Genomic DNA, 18466 nt, shown 5'->3' on the forward strand with positions numbered 1-18466 from the left:
TTGGGAAATTTATTTACTGAATTTTTTTATTTCTTTCAGACAAGGAAACAATATTTTTTGGTGCCCATAAATGACCACAACAGGAGGGTTAACATCAGCATTTAAACTTGTTAGGTTAACTAGAAATCTTGTTTTTTTACTAGAAAGCACCTTAAACATACTTTGCAAACAACTATGAGTGTGAAAATTGTGTTTTTGATCCCTGTTGGCTTCGAGAGCATCTGGAAACAAACGCAAAAACACACAAGTATCCCGCAGAAGCAACGCATGTGAGTGAATGTCGGAGGCATATTCTCCATTTAACAGCTCACAAAACATTACAACCAGAAGGCGTGTTGGGAGAAGACGAGCCCGTGTGGTCAGACGTGCGAACGGCGAGGCGACCGGATGCATATTTGGAGTTTATACTTTCACACGTGAACCTAAATGCCAACAACACGCATGAACTGTCAGCAGGTGTTCCCCACGCCGGGCCTTATGGTTCCTCGTTGCCTTTTTAACGTGTTGTTGCACCGAGAGAAAACAAGAACAACCACCCTGACGAGAAGTTCAATCTGTGGTGGATTTCTGATTTGATATTTACTATTTTCTCGTAGATTTAGCCACAAAAACAGAACCTAGAGTGTCCAAACAACGGCGGCGAAGCTGCAAACGTCTGTATTTGGAGGTCTGTCGGCTCACATTTTAGCCTAATTTGCACAAGAAAACACTAATCAGCATCCAAGAACACAATCAAACAAGCTCCAGCTGCAAACCTGCAACCGGGCAACCGCTGATTTCCCAAATAACATCCATTAAAATAGAAGAGTTCACACCTGACAGCAGCTCCATGGAAACAAGCCCAGCTACTTCCATGTCAGCCTTTCATCTGACCTATTGGAAAACTGCATTAACTGTTACCGCCTTCGTCTGTGGGCCGGCAGAGACTCATTACATCTCACCTCATACAGGCTCCTGACCTTTTTTTTAATCATCTGCACCGACCGGCTGGACGCAAACAGAAAGAAGAAGTCGTGGGTTAGAGGCTAGAAGTTCAATTTTAGAAATATTGGCAGGTTAAAAAACTAAACTTTGTGGATTTATCAGCAGCTTTCACCTTCAGAAAACAACAACAGCTTCATTAAAGTACAGAGAACTTCATAAAAACCGTTTCAATCTTTAATCCTCCACTGAAGTTGGAAAACAGCAAAATATTTTGTCCACATTTGACCTCCGACTGAGCTTCCTCTCCATGACTGTGCGCTAATCACCGTGTTTCTCGCTCTTCTGTCAGCTTTAATATCGAGCGTTAACTGAATCAAAGAGCGTCGAGGGGAAAAACACAAATCAAGGGGGAAAACTGCAAGTTAAAGAACAGATTTAAGTTCATTTTATTCTACTCCTGGTTCCTTATAAAAGGAAATCTGTTGATTATTTATTATCTCTGTATCATTTCTCCAGGATGAGCGGACGTTAAATAACATCACTGTTAATGTGTTGGTTTGTTTTAGCCAAAATGCTAATTTACTGCTGTCAATTACTCAGATGTTTTAGGGGGAAAAAAAAAAAAACTTGTCAAAAAAAATTATAAAAATACACAAAATGTATATAAAAAATACAATATAAATATATGTATAAAAACAATTAATATAAACAAAATAAACAACACACATATTATACTGTATATAATACAGTTTTCTAATATGTATTTATGCATTTTTTTATTATATCTGAAATACAATTAAAACTCATTGATATACATTAAACTCTTTATTTTTCTTAATTATTGATATACAATATATATAAAGTAATACATTTTAATAAAAAAGTTTTTTATTTTTATATTATTGTCATACAGAAAAAAATATATTTTATGCATATAATAAATAAAAACATTATCTGATATATATAAAATTATGCATTAATTTATTTGCAAATATTATTTGTATATTATACATATAGAAACTAATACACTAATAAAAGTTTTATTCTTATATTATCATATATAATAAAATATATTAAATGTAGATGGTTAATGAATAAAAAAATGATATGAAACATACATGAAATTATGCATTATTTTTATTATTGTATTATTATCATATATAATAAAACATATTATGTGTATACAATAATTAAATGAATAAATAAATTATACAAAACAAATATAAAATTATGCATTTATTATTTGTAATTATTATTTATGTATACATACATGTATACATATAGAAACTAATACACTATAATAAACATTTTATTCTTATTTTATTATTATATTATCATATATAATAATATGTGTATACAATAAATGAATGAATGAATGAATGAATAAATAAATGATCGGAAACATTTATAAAAGTATGCATTATTTATTTGTATTTATTATTCATATATTGTAAATTTATAAAATAGTACATTATAATACATTTTTTAAAATGTATTTTTGTTATTATATTATTATCATATATAATAAAATATATTATATGTATATAATAAATAAATGAATAAATAAATGATTTTAGTCTTCATGTTTTGAGATGTATTAGGTTGAGTTTATATGTATATTTATAGTAGTTATAGTCAAAAGTTTATCTCATAGGAATCAATAAAATATTTATTATAATATTTATTAAAACTTTTCTTTACAATAGTATAGCACGAATAGTAGTAAGTTGTATTTTATATCTAAATATATATATTATTTGTCAGGTTTTAAATTTTACTATTTAAATTACTCAGGTACGTTCACTCCATAAATAAAACAACAACATGATAGTATTTACAATGAATTCATAACTTTAATCTTACTGAAGCACTTTGAGACATGGGCTGTTAGTTTGGATGTTTTATAGAAATAACAGTGACTTGATGTGACTAAAAACCTTCTAGATTTGAACAAACTCCCCTGAAACGTGACTTGTAAATGCTCTAAAGGCAGCTCTAATGATCCAGACTGGGGTGCTGGGGGGTCATGGCTCTGCTGAACAGCTGACAGGTGCAGTGGGGGGGGCACTGTTTGCCAGCCTTTGTGGGATGCCACCTCTGTGAGGACATCACATGATCTCTCACTGCCAAGGATACCGCGAGGACCCCCCTCCTCCTCCCCTCCACCTCCCCTCCTCTTCCCCTCCACCCCCCCTCCACCTCCACCTCTCCTCCTCCTCCCCTCTTCCTCCCCTCTACCTCCCCTCCTCCTCCTCCCCTCCACCTCCCCTCCTCTTCCCCTCCACCCCCCCTCCACCTCTCCTCCTCCTCCCCTCCACCCCCCCTCCACCTCCACCTCTCCTCCTCCTCCCCTCTTCCTCCCCTCTACCTCCCCTCCTCCTCCTCCCCTCCACCCCCCCTCCACCTCCACCTCCCCTCTTCCTCCCCTCCTCCTCCTCCCCTCCACCTCCACCCCCCCTCCACCTCCACCTCTCCTCCTCCTCCCCTCTTCCTCCCCTCTACCTCCCCTCCTCCTCCTCCCCTCCACCTCCCCTCCACCTCCCCTCCTCCTCCTCCCCTCCACCTCCCCTCCTCCTCCCCTCCTCCCCTCCACCTCCCCTCCTCCTCCTCCCCTCTTCCTCCCCTCCACCTCCCCTCCACCTCCTCCCCTCTTCCTCCCCTCCACCTCCTCCCCTCCTCCCCTCCTCCCCCTCCCCTCCTCCTCCCCTCCACCTCCCCTCCACCTCCCCTCCATCTCCCCTCCTCCTCCCCTCCTCCTCCCCTCCTCCTCCCCTCCTCCTCCCCTCCACCTCCCCTCCACCTCCCCTCCTCCTCCTCCCCTCCACCTCCCCTCCTCCTCCTCCTCCCCTCCTCCTCCCCTCCTCCTCCCCTCCATCTCCCCTCCATCTCCCCTCCTCCTCCCCTCCTCCTCCCCTCCACCTCCTCCCCTCCTCCTCCCCTCCTCCTCCCCTCCTCCGGTATGGGAGGGCTGCCCATTGTGCTGCCTGAGCCAAAGCAGGGAGGACAGAAGGGGTGGTGGCGGCGAGAGATGGGGGGATAACGAGGGTAAAGAAAAGACCAATAACGGCTGAGAGAAGAGGGAGGACGTAGAGAAAGAAAAAAACTGTGTTCTGTGGTGGTTCATGCCAGGGTCGCTGCACTGCTTTACTACGAGCTGCTAAAAACCCGCCACAGCCTCCCTCCCTCCTGACCGACTCCTGTCTGCTGCGTCGCATTTCAGAGCGGGGAACGGCGTCCAGATCCAGCCAGCTCAGCGATCCACGCCGCAGAGCAGCTGCAGCCCCAGATCCACCCTCGGCTTCAGCCAATGTGTTCGCTGGCTGGGGGAGGCAGCCATTCAATGGCCTCTTCCATGTCGGGGAGGAGAGACGCCCAGGGTTAACCCTGGCCTTGCTGGGGCAGACAGGGGGCAGACGCAGTTAGGAAGCTAAGGGGCTGGGGGGAGAAGAAAAGGTGGGTTCTTTTCCCCCCAGCCCCCAGCTGCAGGTGAAGAAGAATTAGAAGGAGCTCAAAGGTGGAGCAGCTTCACATCTAATGCATTCAATTCAGTGCATTTGATCACATTGTAGCTGCTGCAGAGCCTTCATTCATCCACCAGGCCCTGCACCACTATCTATCCTCTATCTGCCTGCCTTTCTAGGCCAGCCGGCCCCTCCCACTTTCATTCATACAACGCCTTGTTTTGTTTTCTGCTGGTTGGACTGAAGGGACAACAGCAGGAAGAGGACGGAGGAGGAGGAGGAGGAAGGAGCATCCTGGAGAAGTTATCTCTCATTAAGCTAAACACACATGTAAAAAAAATCCCGGTCGTGTCATTCAAATAATTTGCTGGCTTCCAGTAAGGGGCCTGATCAGAAGGTGTGCCGTGTTTACCTTAGCAAAGAGCTGCTCGGGCCCCGGAGGGAAGGAACCACGGGACGGGGTGCCGAGCAGCCAATAGCACGCGGCCACACTTCCTGTTCCTCGGCACGTAAAAACCTCCCCTTTAATTGGCGGTGTTGTCTACGGGCAAAGTGCTGGGAACAATAACAAACACGTTTTTACCCCAGAGCCGTTTACTCCAGAGAGCACATGCACGCACACACACACTGCTGCCGGATTCACGTTTACTATATTTGGCCACGGTGGGAGTCCTGAGCTTCAAAAGGCTTCGCTATAAATGCTCCGAGTGCTCTGATGGAAGACATTTTCCCTGAGAGAGACGGAGGGAGGTAAACAAAAACATACAAGGGAAGAGTGACACTAATGTTGACGTACACGACACAAAACACAGGCAAAATAAAACTAATAGCAGAGAGAGAATTAAGGTAAATGTGATGAAACAGAAAAACTAATTCAGACGTGGAATATAAAACGTATTTGTGATTCAAACGATGCACACTTGAATCACAAATACACAGCAGTCATGTGACGACCGTTTGTCCACCGTGTGGACTTGTAGTAGAAACAGCATGTCAGTGGTAATGCACAGGTTCTTTTAAGAGTAGAAATACTGAGAAAAGTATTAACATCGCACAGATCACCGTCTATGTTGCACAGATTGTACGTATTTTAAGTTGAAAAAGATTGATATAGCATAAGTTCTAGTACAGAGGTCCCCAACCGGGCTGCGAAACTGGTACCTGGCTACATAGAAAGAGTAAAAACTCAGTCTGCAGAGTGTTTTATTTTGAAAGATGTGCTTGTTTCCCACATTTAACTGTCTGTTTTCACACCCGGCTGCTAAAATGATGCCAACATTAGTAACCTAGAAGAGCACTCAGAGAGCGCAGTCCTCCTCCAAGGCTGCTCAGTTGACATATCATTTCCGATGGATGAACTCTAATAAAAAATGACCTTGTGCTGAGCACACGCATGTGTTATGCATGTGCACGTTATGTATTTATACCGAATTGCATGTAAGTTACTATTACAAAGGTCTGTTGATCAGTTCATCACTTTTGGCAAGCCTTTGTTTTGCTAGTTTTGTTTTAGTTTTGTTTTGCTAAAACAAAAATGCTACCAGGTTTCATGTAGTAAGATTTCTGTTGAGTCTTTGACAGAAAAAAAAGCACGGACCTCATTCAGACATGACATTTTCAGATGTTTACATGCTGTCAGATTAACTGAATGGGTCAATGGAGGAACAATGGTAGTACGATAAAACAGACACACTTATCAATCCAAACTTGCACCTTTGCTAGATGTTTATGAAGGAGTTGTAGGTTTTCTAGGCAGAACCCTTCACACAAGGTCAAAGATCATGTCTGTTGTTGACTGTTTTCTGCTTATGGTGCCAAAAAACCCATCTCCTTCATAATTAACCCAATCGAGAACACATGTAGTGGTCAAAGTCAAAACTGCAGGACATATGTGATGCTAACAAAATGTTTTTGTGGTCTAGATACACCACAGAAGGTCTGTACATGTCGTTAAAATCACATTTTGCAGCTTTAAGTTCAGGTTTAGTCATTTAAAATCCAGAATTTGGTTAAACAGTCTGTGTGAACAGCTACAAACTTTATTCCTGCATGGTTTTTTATTCCTGCATGTTCTGGTTTGCATTTTTCCATGGAATGAAAATAACTTGAAACTGGCAGCAAAACGTACGAACGTTATCTGGCACTTTTTATTTTGGTAACTGCTTCCAAAGAAACAAAACTGACTTGATATTACAGAAATAATTTCCCTCAGTGAAGAGAACCAGCGCTAAACAAAGACCAGTCAAGGCAAGGACTGTTTTGGATTTTATGAAAGGCGCATTATTGAAATCAGCTCCAGCGTTTTCCTTATAAGTGCCTCTGAGTATCGGCGCTAATAAATCAAGTAAATGCTCAGATAACAGCGAGGGATAATAAACCAAAAGCGGACTATCACCGCATCTCCTCCCATTCCATCAGCTCTATTTATATCGTCCTGTGGATCTGTCACCAAGACAATGAGGACCGTGACGCTCGGCGGTGTCTCTTTACAGAGCGACGGTGACTCACGCCGAAGCCCGAATCCAAAACGGTAAATGTTTGGACAGGACTTTTTATGCAGACCAACACACACACACACACACACACTTATCGCTCTGTAATGAAACTGTGAAGTTTACCGAGATGTTTACAGCTGCTTTGTGTCACCGGGTCACGGCGGCTTTATTGACCACAGCGGATTTAGGAGGCGACGATACGCAGAAACACGACAGTCAATCAGAGTTTTATGCTGCTGCTGCATGTATGTTATCACCAAAATGTCGGTTTTACACGAATTTAAAATTGCATTCAGGTCAACAAAACCTCCAGCTATAAAAAAGGACGTTACATAAAAGTGACATGAAGACTAGAGGACGAGGCACCACCTTGACAGGAGATTTTCCATTGTTTTAACCCTCCTGCTGTCATTTATGGGCACCAAAAAATATTGTTTCCTTGTCTGAAAAAAATCCAAAAATTCTGCAAAAAAAATTCCCCAGATGTCTGAAAATTTGCAAAACCTTCAGGAAGAAAATTCCAATAATTCCTTAAAAGTTTCCCTTCAGAGTTTTTTTTTTTTTTAAAAATCCCCCAAATTTAGAAAGAAAATTCTTGTAAATATTTTCAAAAAATTAGTAACAATCTTCCAAAAAAATCCTAAAAATATCTGAAGTGATTCCATATATATCAATAAAACTTCTAATATTTTCTTTAAGAACATTCACAAAAAAATAAACCAAAATCCAGTGAAATTTGCTTTTTTTGTGAATGTTCTTAAACATTTTTAACATTTCTTTTTTTCCACCAAAAACGTTCAAAAATGTAGAAAATGTGGACATCAGAAGTTTCACTTTGAAAATATATTATTTTCCCCACATTTTCAAACTGTAAACCGGGTCAATTTGACCCACAGAACGACACGAGGGTTAAAGACTGTGTGTGTCCTGTCGGCTAAATGACTCACACTATATTGGGTTACTGATGGTTGCAAGTGGTTGAAAGAGAACAGAGCTCACGGTTCTATATTCTCCAGTCTGGAGACATTCAAACTTAAAGAAGATGCTTGAAGATGATATTTCTTTGTTTGGTTTCTCTTCCTCATTTCCTCTATGATTCATCCAGATATAAAGAAGCACATTTTCTTCTCCTAGATGCAAACAATCACGCCCCTTCCACATATCTGCATACCTGCCTGGACACGTCTAGTTCTTCCCTTACATAAACAGTAGCGTTCTGTCAGTCCCCCCCCACATATAAACGGCCTGTTTCTGCTGTTAACAAGGCCCCATACAGCCCAGAACCAACGCTAGTAACACTTTTGTTTTCGCTGCCGAAACTCATTAAAAAAGCAAGACGTCGTGACTTTGTAACGCTAGCTCTGAAAACAGAAAAGAAAACCTGCAGTACCTGTATGGATGTTATGAGTAAAAGCTGCTAATGAACCTGCGGTGTCTGTCTATGCTTCAACAAGCACACATGCACTTTATCGGCAGCACCTAGCTTCACTTGATCCTGCCAATGCTGCAGCTATTGGACATTAACCCTCATGTCGTCCTGCAGGTCAAATTGATCTGTTTTAAAGTCTGAAAATGTGGGAAAAAATATATTTTCACAGTGAAACTTCTGATGTCCACATTTTCAACATTTTTGGGAAATCTTTGAACATTTTTTGGTGGAAAAAAAAATGTTGAAAATGTTTTTTAAGAACATTCACAAAATAAATCAACCAAAATCCAGCGAATTTCGCAGAATTTTGGTTGATTTTTATGTGAATGTTCTTAAAGAAAATATTAGAAGTTTCACTGATATATATGGAATCACTTTAGATACTTTTAGGATTTCTTTGGAAGATTTTTGACAGCAACCTCACTTTGACAGCAACCTCACTTTTGAACCCCACATTAATCAGATCACCAAAACTGCCTATTTCCATCTCCGCAACGTCGCCCGTCTCCGCCCCTTCCTCTCCTTCTCAGCCGCTGAAACCCTCATTCATGCCTTCGTCACTTCCCGCCTTGACTACTGCAATAGCCTTCTCTTCGGCTCCACCTCCAAAGTTCTCAATAAACTTCAACTCATTCAAAACTCTGCTGCCCGACTCCTCACCCGAACCTGTTCTCACGACCATATCACACCCGTCCTGCGGAACCTCCATTGGCTCCCCATTTCACACCGCATCCAGTACAAACTGCTTCTCCTCACCTTCAAGTCCATCCATAATCTAGCCCCCTCTTACCTTACCGATTTGCTCCTCCCCTACACCCCCCCCAGGAATCTCCGTTCCTCCCACACAAACCTCCTTTCCATCCCGCACAGGACCAGCCGGCGACATTGGGGGGACAGAGCCTTCGCCATTGCCGCCCCCACACTCTGGAACTCACTCCCCCATGCCCTCCGTGACTGCACCAACCTCACCACATTTAAATCCCTTTTAAAGACTCACCTTTTTAGATCTGCTTTCCTTAAGTGATTCTGTATTTTATCTTGAACTTGTTTACTATCTACTGATTTTAATTATCTGTTTTGTTCTATCTTATTGTATTTTATGTACAGCGTCTTTGAGCTTTTGGAAAAGCGCTTTATAAATAAAATTTATTATTATTATTATTATTATTTTTACTCATTTTTTGAAAACATTGACAAGAATTTTTTTTAACCAAATTTGGGGGATTTTTTTAAAAATAAAACTTTTAAGGAATTATTGGAATTTTCTTTCTGAAGGTTTTGCAAATTTTCAGAAACTTGTGGAATTTTTTTGCTGATTTTTTTGATTTTTTTTCAGACAAGGAAACAATATTTTTTGGTGCCTGTAAATGAGGACGACAGGAGGGTTAATGGAGCGGTGAAGTAGCATGTTGCGTGTTGCGTGTCTCGTGTCCTGAGAGTTTGAGGTCAAGCATGAGCCGCCGCCGTACAGGCAGCAGATAAACAGAAATCAAATGGTGAGTGTGGCTTAATGAGCGTGTTTTTCCCTCTGCTTTGTCTGTCTGCTCATTGATTTCCTCGTCTGTGTCTTCCTGTGTGCCGGCCGGCCCTGCTGGCCCATCCTGTTACCATGGAGACCAGTCCAGACATAGCCTGTCTGCAGTAATTAGCCGCATGCTCCCAACAGGCGTTTTCTTAGGTTCCCCTCTAGTCATCGTTTGTGTCTCGTCTTTTCATCGTGGAGCCTCGCCGCCTTCATCTCCCCGTCGCTCTAAGCTCCTTCCCCTCTCTCGTTGTCTCCTCCTGACCCTCCTCTGGCCCTTTTTATTTCCCTTCTCCTCCCGTGCCGCCCAACACCACTGTCTAGCCCCAGGTGACAAATCTGCCGGTCGGCCGAGCCACAGCCACCAGATCTCATTACAGATGCTCAGATCGATAAATCTCCTGGCCACTCCCTGATTCTCCTCCTCTCCCCACAACACTTCCAGTGCTACTATCCTCCCCACAGATCCGTCTTCTCCCGCCTCCTCCTCCGTGTCTATTAGTACGTCAAGCTGACAAACACATCTGCATAGCATTAACATGAAATCATGTTAATGCTATGCAAATCCATAAGGCATATGGATAAGTTTCAATGATGCTTTTCTGATAAAATATAAATTAAAAAGATATCCTGTGAACATACTGCAGGGAAAACATAGTCCAGAATCTTAGTTTGACATCATCAAACAACCACAAATTACAGGGATTGTACACTGCACTTCGATTTCTTTTGATTTTCTTCTATTCTTTGACAACTTCAAAATGGGAACCGAACAATTTATTCACTTTGCTGCACATCTGCATAGCATTTACATGAAATAATGTGGCAATGTTTTAAATTCGGAAGCATAACATTGGTAAAAGCTTGAACCAAATGGTCAGCAGGGGTTAAAAGCCATTTGCTGATTTAGCAATACGCAGTAAAGTCGATGCTAAAACGTTCATGAAGACCATGAAAAAATACAGCATCAGTTGCCTCCTGCTCTCCTATGAGCTACATGCAGGACAAAGATGGGCCAGTTTCTGCTGTTTAAACGTGGCTTTTGTCTCTGTCCTAAAACTATGTACCTGAAAAACAAGCGTAGATGAAGGTAGCAAAGAGGGACCACGAGTGAGGTGCTCTGTCAGAATGGCACACGGCCCTCTGTTCAACATTCACAAAGACAAACTGAACCTGACACACAGTCCCAGTCCAAGTCACACAAATTAGCAGCTATTTCCAGATAATTCCAAGAGTCAGGGACAAGAGTCCGTACATTCCACATGTCAGTTGAAAATACATCTACTTACTTTGCATGTATGTACAAAGAAACCTTCCCTTGTCTATATTTTTGGGATTTAGCCATTTGATTTGACATTCAGAAGTTTGGGGCTAGAGCAGGGCTGCAGGGTACAAGATAACTAGTGCTAATGCTAAGGCTTCATGTCCTATTCCAACATTCAAGCCCCCCTGAGTACACAACCTCAATTGTAATTCTGTCACAGAGCCTCAGTATTTTGCTGCCGGCTGCACTTTCTCCCAAGACAAACACACATATTTATGCTGCTGCAGTCGTCCACACAGATTCTCTTTCTCCAAAGGCAGAACATCAGGAGCAGAGGCAGCAGGCGGAGGTCCGGCCGGCTGCTGACTGGACGGTTTGACGACAGAGGGACGGTGATGGAGGGAGGCGGCGGCGGGACATCCATCTACAGAGCGAGACACCTGCATCACCGGCCTCATGATTCTCCTTCACATCGCCACCGCAAAGAATCACTCATAAACGCTCACACACACACACACACACCCACACACACACACACACCAGCAGCAGCAGCAGCAGAGGAAGATGAAGAGGAGGAGGATTCTTCATCAGCAAACAGCCTGCAGACAGTCGAGTCCAGCAGCCGCTCCGTGATTCATCGAGACGCCCAGAGACGCATGAATCAAAGCATGTGGACCAGACGGGGACACGATCAGAGTCAAACGGTCTTCTGCAGATGATGTCTGATGGAGTTGAGCTGAATGTTCTGACCACCGGGTTGTCCACCAAAATCCAGCGAAAATTGCTGGATTTTGGTTGATTTTTTTTGTGAATGTTCATCAAGAAAATATTAGAAGTTTTACTGATATCTATGGAATCACTTCAGATATTTTTAGGATTTTTTTGGAAGATTTTTACTAATTTTTTGAAAATATTTACAAGAATTTTCTTGCTAAATTTGGGGGATTTTTAAAAAAAAAAAAACTCTGAAGGGAAACTTTTAAGGAATTATTGACATTTTCTTCCTGAAGGTTTTGCAAATTTTCAGAAATTTGGGGAATTTTTTAAATTTTCGGATTTTTTTTCAGACAAGGAAACAATATTTTGGAGGGTTAATCGAGAAAATCAAGTCTGAATAATTCAGTTTTAGGGTTAAAAACTTCAACTTGACCTCCTCAGAATCAGCTGATTTTTAATGAACAATAACTTCAGTATGTTTAATGAACCCAGGGGAAGTTTTACCTTCATACTATGAATAGTTTCAGAGTTACAGGCTCTGAAAGCACAGAGATATGGGTTAAAAATTTTGCATTTTTAAATTCGCCTTCTAGCATTTCTGAGCCTCAGAACTTTATCAGTACAGCGAATAGACGCATGACATTTGTAGGACTTAAAAATAACTTATTTTTTAAAATAATCAAGTAAATAACATTTAAAAATCGCTTTTAAACAATGCGGAAACACTAGCTGGGGCAACTTATTTTTTTTTTCACTAATAATTACCTCAAATACTTGTGTTTACGCTAATAATCATTCATAAATAGCCGCATTTATTCCACTTTATTGAAATTGTGTGCTTGTTAATTGACTTTTTCCAGCTTTTCTGAGCTTCATAACTTTATAAGTACAGAAGATAAGAATATAAAATTTTCAGGGATGAAAATCACATTTGAGTTCTGTGAATAACTGCAACCAAATCAGTTTAACATCCACTCCAGGTGCCACAATCTGAAGCCCAAACCATGTTTTAGAGCATCAGGATTCTCTCTACACCCAACTGTGAGCATCAGTATTATGGGATGTATCATAGTTTAAACACAAAACTGCAGCAGTTTAATGTTTATCACAGTCATAGAAAATTATCCAAAATACCTCAAAATAAAAAAAAAAGTGGGCAAAATTGAGTCCAAAATGAATCATAGTTTGTCCAAAATTACTTGAAAATTGACCAAAATTATTCAAATCCTGTCTTAAATTTGTTACAAATTCAGCAAAATGGCCCAAAAAAAGTGTCCACAATCACTTAAAACAGTTCAGAATAATGCCCAGAATGAAATCATAACCAACTTAGAGCATTAGTATTATGGGATGTGTCGTAGTTTGAACAGTAAAACTGCAGCAGTTTAATGACATAGAGTCCTAGAAACAATCATTGGTTCCCTGGATGTGTTTCTGGTTTCTGATAATTCAACAGAGAAAACTTTAAAAAGTGCATTCTGGGTAAACTTTAGGGGTGGTTTTGTGTCTCTTTGTGGTCGTTTTGTGCAACTTTTTCTTGTTGTTTTGTGTCTGTTTATGGTCCTTTAATGTCTTTTCTGACCAGTAGTACCACAGTGAATGCATAGTCCTGACAGTGAAGCACGGAAGTGGAAGTATGATGATATGATGCTGGAGAAACTGGAAAAAGTGCATTCTGGGTAAACTTTGAAGGCTCATATCAGCATGTGTGATAGGTGGTTGGTCAGAGGATCATTTTTACACACATTTGATACCAGAATCATCTTATAGCCATGAATCCTTCTGTGGCAAAATAATGTTCTAATATCATCATATTAAAAAATATTTAAAAAATCAGCTGATTCTGAGGGTTCAGGTGAGAAGCTGTGATTAATGTCAGCTACATGATGTTCTGCAAAGTCTAACAACTCCTCAGATGTTGACAAAATACGGTGATTATCTGATTAAGAAGCTAAAATTGGATCGGCCATTGGTCGGGTTAAAAAAAATCTAAAAAGACTAGAGCGATCAGAATATTTTCACCCACTTAAATATATACATTTGACACCAGAATCATCTTCTAGACATGATTCACTCTGTGTCAAACAGTTTTCTAATAAATTCATATTTTAACAAACATCATTGTACAAAGAAATAGCTGATTGTGAATAATTTTCTAATACAGGCTTAAAAAGAGAAGGTCCGGCTGCTAAAAACCATCCAGCAGTTCCAGCTTCAGAGGAAATTAAACGGCTGAATAAATTAAACGACATATTTTCTACATGTGCAGCGTTCCAGCTCAGCACACACACAAACACACACACACCCCCCCACACACACACACACACACACAAACACAAAGAGCTGCAGACGGCGATTTGACATCTTTAACTGGGCGCTCCTAAGTGCAGTTTTATGGATTGTAGTCGTGCTCAGATAAATACCCTTCTTCATGTGGGTAATTTAATCAGCGGTGCTGAGTGGTGGCCCAGTCATGACTAAGGTGTTTTTAAGCCTTCCCTTTCTGCCTCAATGACCCATTATCTCCTCATATTATCCCCAGAAAGAGAAGTCAGACTGCTCTCGCTGTGTCCTCAGCTGACACGCTGGAAATGTTAATCAAAGGGCTGATTGTCACCGATTCTTTCTCCTCTCGTCTTTCTTTACTCCTTCGCTCTTTCTTTTCTTCCACCGTTTTTCTGCCTTTCTTCTCTTTCAGGGTCTCTGAGTTCAGGTGGTCCGAGGACTCTCTGTCATCTGGGACGCCAGACTGCTGGTACAGCTTGTGTTCCTCTTAGAATTTAAATAGTGGCTCAATGCATTGATCAGCCCAATTGATTAGTTTAACCCTCGTGTCGTCCTGTGGGTCAAAATTGACCCGTTTTAAAGTTTGAAAATGTGGAAAAAAAAAAAATCTATTTTCACAGTGAAACTTCTGATGTCCACATTTTCAACATTTTTGGGAAATGTCTGAACATTTTTGGTGGAAAAAAAATGTTAAAAATGTTTCTTAAGAAAGAAAAAATCTTTCTTCTGGTCGATTTTTATGTGAATGTTCTTAAAGAAAATATTACAAGTTTTACTGATATATATGGAATCACTTTAGGTATTTTTAGGATTTTTTGGAAAGATTTTTACACATTTTTTGAAAATATTTACAAGAATTTTCTTGCCAAATTTGGGGGATTTTTTTTTTTTTTTAAATAAAACTTTTAAGGGAAACTTTTCAGGAATTATTGGAATTTTCTTCCTGAAGGTTTTGCAAATTTTCAGAAATCTGGGGAATTTCTTTTGCAGAATTTTTGGATTTTTTTCCGAAAAGGAAACCATATTTTGTGGTGCCCATAAATGAAGACAACAGGAGGGTTAAGACGTCGCAACAAAGCATGCGGCCGAACGTGAAGACAAACACGCATGCGGACCTTCGGCAGGTAAACACAAACACATCCTCCCAGAAGCCGAAAAGCAGAACAAACAGGCAAATGAAGCCACGCAAACAAAGGAGGAGACGCAAGCAAACGTAACCCTCGTCCTCCTGAACACACACCGATAGAAAAAACTTCCAGCTCGGCGTCTCGGCCGGCCGGCTCTCTGTGGAGCTACAGGGAGGGACGGCTGCAGTGCAGATGCCAGCTGTCCTATTTCATATTCACAGCATCGCACTGAGCAGACACACAAATACGCATCCATCCAGAGCAGAGGAAACACAAACAGCACCGTGAGGCTGCAGATGTCGAGTCTGAGCGAAGACGGTGAAGCGTCAGAATATCAGAAACGTCAGGAGACGGCACGGATTTGCAATAGAAGCAAATAAAAAAAGAAGAAGCTGCATGAAATAAAGCTACAGATAATGTGAAGCCGCCACGTTAGCTTCTCTCCGCCCGCCTCGTGTCCCAGCAGGCCTCAGGAAGGAGGAAAGAGGAAACTCTCCATCATTACTGAGAGAAACCAGCCTGTCGCTGAGGGTCACACACACACATTCCCTCACGATACACAAACGCAGCACACGGGTCACATGTTGCACACACGTGACGTTCTAATATCGTTCTTTTGTTCTAAGTCGAGCGACGCTCCCTTCCTGGCCCTCGACCCCGGCAACAACACCACAGCCTCCGCACGTCAAACCGGATTTAGAAATCAGCAGTATCTGCTTGAATTAACCCTCCTGTTGTCCTCATTTACGGGCACCAAAAAATATTGTTTCCTTGTTTGAAAAAAATCCAACAATTCAGCAAAAAAATGCCCCAAATTTCTGAACATTTGTAAAACCTTCAGGAAGAAAATTCCAACAACTCCTTAAAAGTTTCCCTAAAAAGTTTATTTAAAAAAAATCAATAAATCCTCAAAATTTGGCAAGAAATTAAAAAAAAAAATGAGTAAAAATCTTGCAAAAAATCCTAAAAATATCTAAAATGATTACATATATATCAGTAAAAGTTCTGATATTTTCTTGAAGAACATTCAGAAAAAAATCAACCAAAATCCAGCAAATTTCACTGGATTTTGGCAGATTTTTTCTGAATGTTCTTAAAGAAACATTTTTTTTAAGATTTCTTTTTTTTACAACAAAAAATGTTCAAAAATTTTCAAAAAATGTTGAAAATGTGGAAGATTTCACTGTGAAAATATATCATCAAAAAAGTTTTCCCTTAAAAGTATTATTTTTTAAAAATCCCCCAAATTTCGAAGAAAAAAAAATTGGCAAGAAAATTTGTGTATCTATGTCTACGATACATCCCATAATACTGATGCTCAAAGTATTATGACCAGTAGTACCACAGTGAATGCATAGTCCTGACAGTGAAGCACGGAGGTGGTGGTATGATGATATGGGCCTGGAGAAAACCTGAAAAAGTGCATTCTGGGTAAACTTTCAAGGCTCATATCAGCATGTGTGATAAGTGGCTGGTCTGAACAAGATCTACACAGTGAAAGGATCATTTTTACACACATTTGATACCAGAATCATTTAACAGTCATGATTCCTTCCGTGGCAAAATAATGTTCTAATATCGTCATTTCATAAAAAAGTTTTTGCACGGAAAAAAAATCTGCTGATTCTGAGGCTTCAGGTGGGAAGCTATGATTAATGTCAGCTACACAATGTTCTGCCAAGTCTAAAAACTCCTCAGATGTGGACAAAAAACAGTGATTATCTGATTAAGAAGCTAAAATGGGATTCAAGAGCCGCTCGTCGGGTAATAAAATCTAAAATACAGCGACCATAATATTTTCGCCTGCTAGAATAGACGCCACGGAGCTGCGGTTATCGAGCTCCGTCATCCTTCAGAGGTTCACTCCGAGCCCTGGTCTGACCTCACCAAGAGCATCTTTCCATCAGCAACAATCGATGGCCAAAGAAAACAGCCGAGTGGACCAGCCGGGGTCTCCTGAGCCGGCGAGCAGGGAGCGACCACGGAGAGCGTTAGTCACAAGCAAAACAGTGCTAACTTAGACTTGGACTCCTTCGAGGGGAAACCAGGAGATGTGTTCGCTTCTGTTTGGTCCTCGATCTGTCGGATCACATCTGGTACTGGTTTCTTTTGTCCTCGACTGGAAGCACTGGGGGGACTGAAACTGACACTGGCTTCAAAAACGAATGAAATTTAAAGCAGATTTACAAAATTAACTTTAACCCTCCTGTTGTCCTCATTTACAGGCACCAAAGATATTGTTTCCTTGTCTGAAAAAAATTCTGCAAAAAAATTCCCCAAATTTCTGAAAATTTGTAAAACCTTCAGGAAGAAAATTTCAATAATTCCTTAAAAGTTTCCCTTAAAAGTTTTATTTAAAAAAATCCCCCAAATTTGGCAAGAAAATTCTTGTAAATGTTTTCAAAAAATTAGTAAAAATCTTCCAAAAAAATCCTAAAAATATCTAAAGTGATTCCATATATATCTGTAAAATTTGTAATATTCCATTCAGAACATTCACATAAAAATCAACCAAAATCCAGTGAAATTTGCTGGATTTTTGTAGATTTTTTTGTGAATGTTCTTAAGAAACATTTTTAACGTTTCTTTTTTCCACCAAAAAATTTTCAAAGACTTCCCAAAAATGTTGAAAATGTGGACATCAGAAGTTTCACTGTGAAAATATTTTTTCCCACATTTTCAAATTTTAAAATGGGTCAGTTTTGACCTGCAGGACGACACGAGGGTTAAATTTGTTCAGCAACGAGAAATGTGACAACATGCAGATTTCCAAGCTGCTGTCATTTAGATTTTTGGCTGAATTCTGACTAAAAAGCCCTCATAAATCAACTCTACAACAGGCAGAATAAGATCGGAACAATCAAAGGTATGTAGGTCGGATTGCCAACGCCCTGAATTATGAATACGAAAGCAGACGGGAGCTGACTCTATTTTAGATCAAATTCTGATCCGAACCCGTGTGACAGGCGCTGACATGATTCAGTCAATCATCGCAGCACATCAGGACATATTTCTGGCAACAAAAGGTGCGATCAGGTGCCTGGAAATACCTGAAAAAAGCGCTAAAATGCTACATTACAGCTGAATGGTGAGAGCGGCTGCACAAATCCTTCATCACTTCCCTGGAAGCAGCATAACGAGTTTATGAGCTGTCAGCTGGTGAGGATGCTGCTTCAGTGTCTTCCTGCCTGTGCACCCCTCAAACATGCCCCCGTTGTAATGCTAATGCAGCGTGCGTGGC

The 18466-nt window shown here is 40.6% G+C and overlaps 1 protein-coding gene across 1 annotated transcript in view; it reads right to left on the minus strand.

Annotated features, from left to right (window-relative positions):
* The window catches only part of insrb (insulin receptor b), a 147454-nt gene that overhangs the window by 46844 nt on the left and 82144 nt on the right, over positions 1-18466 (minus strand). The window lies entirely within an intron of this gene.

The sequence above is a fragment of the Amphiprion ocellaris genome, chromosome 2 (genome assembly GCF_022539595.1).
Source record: "Amphiprion ocellaris isolate individual 3 ecotype Okinawa chromosome 2, ASM2253959v1, whole genome shotgun sequence".
Classification (NCBI taxonomy): Eukaryota; Metazoa; Chordata; class Actinopteri; family Pomacentridae; genus Amphiprion; species Amphiprion ocellaris.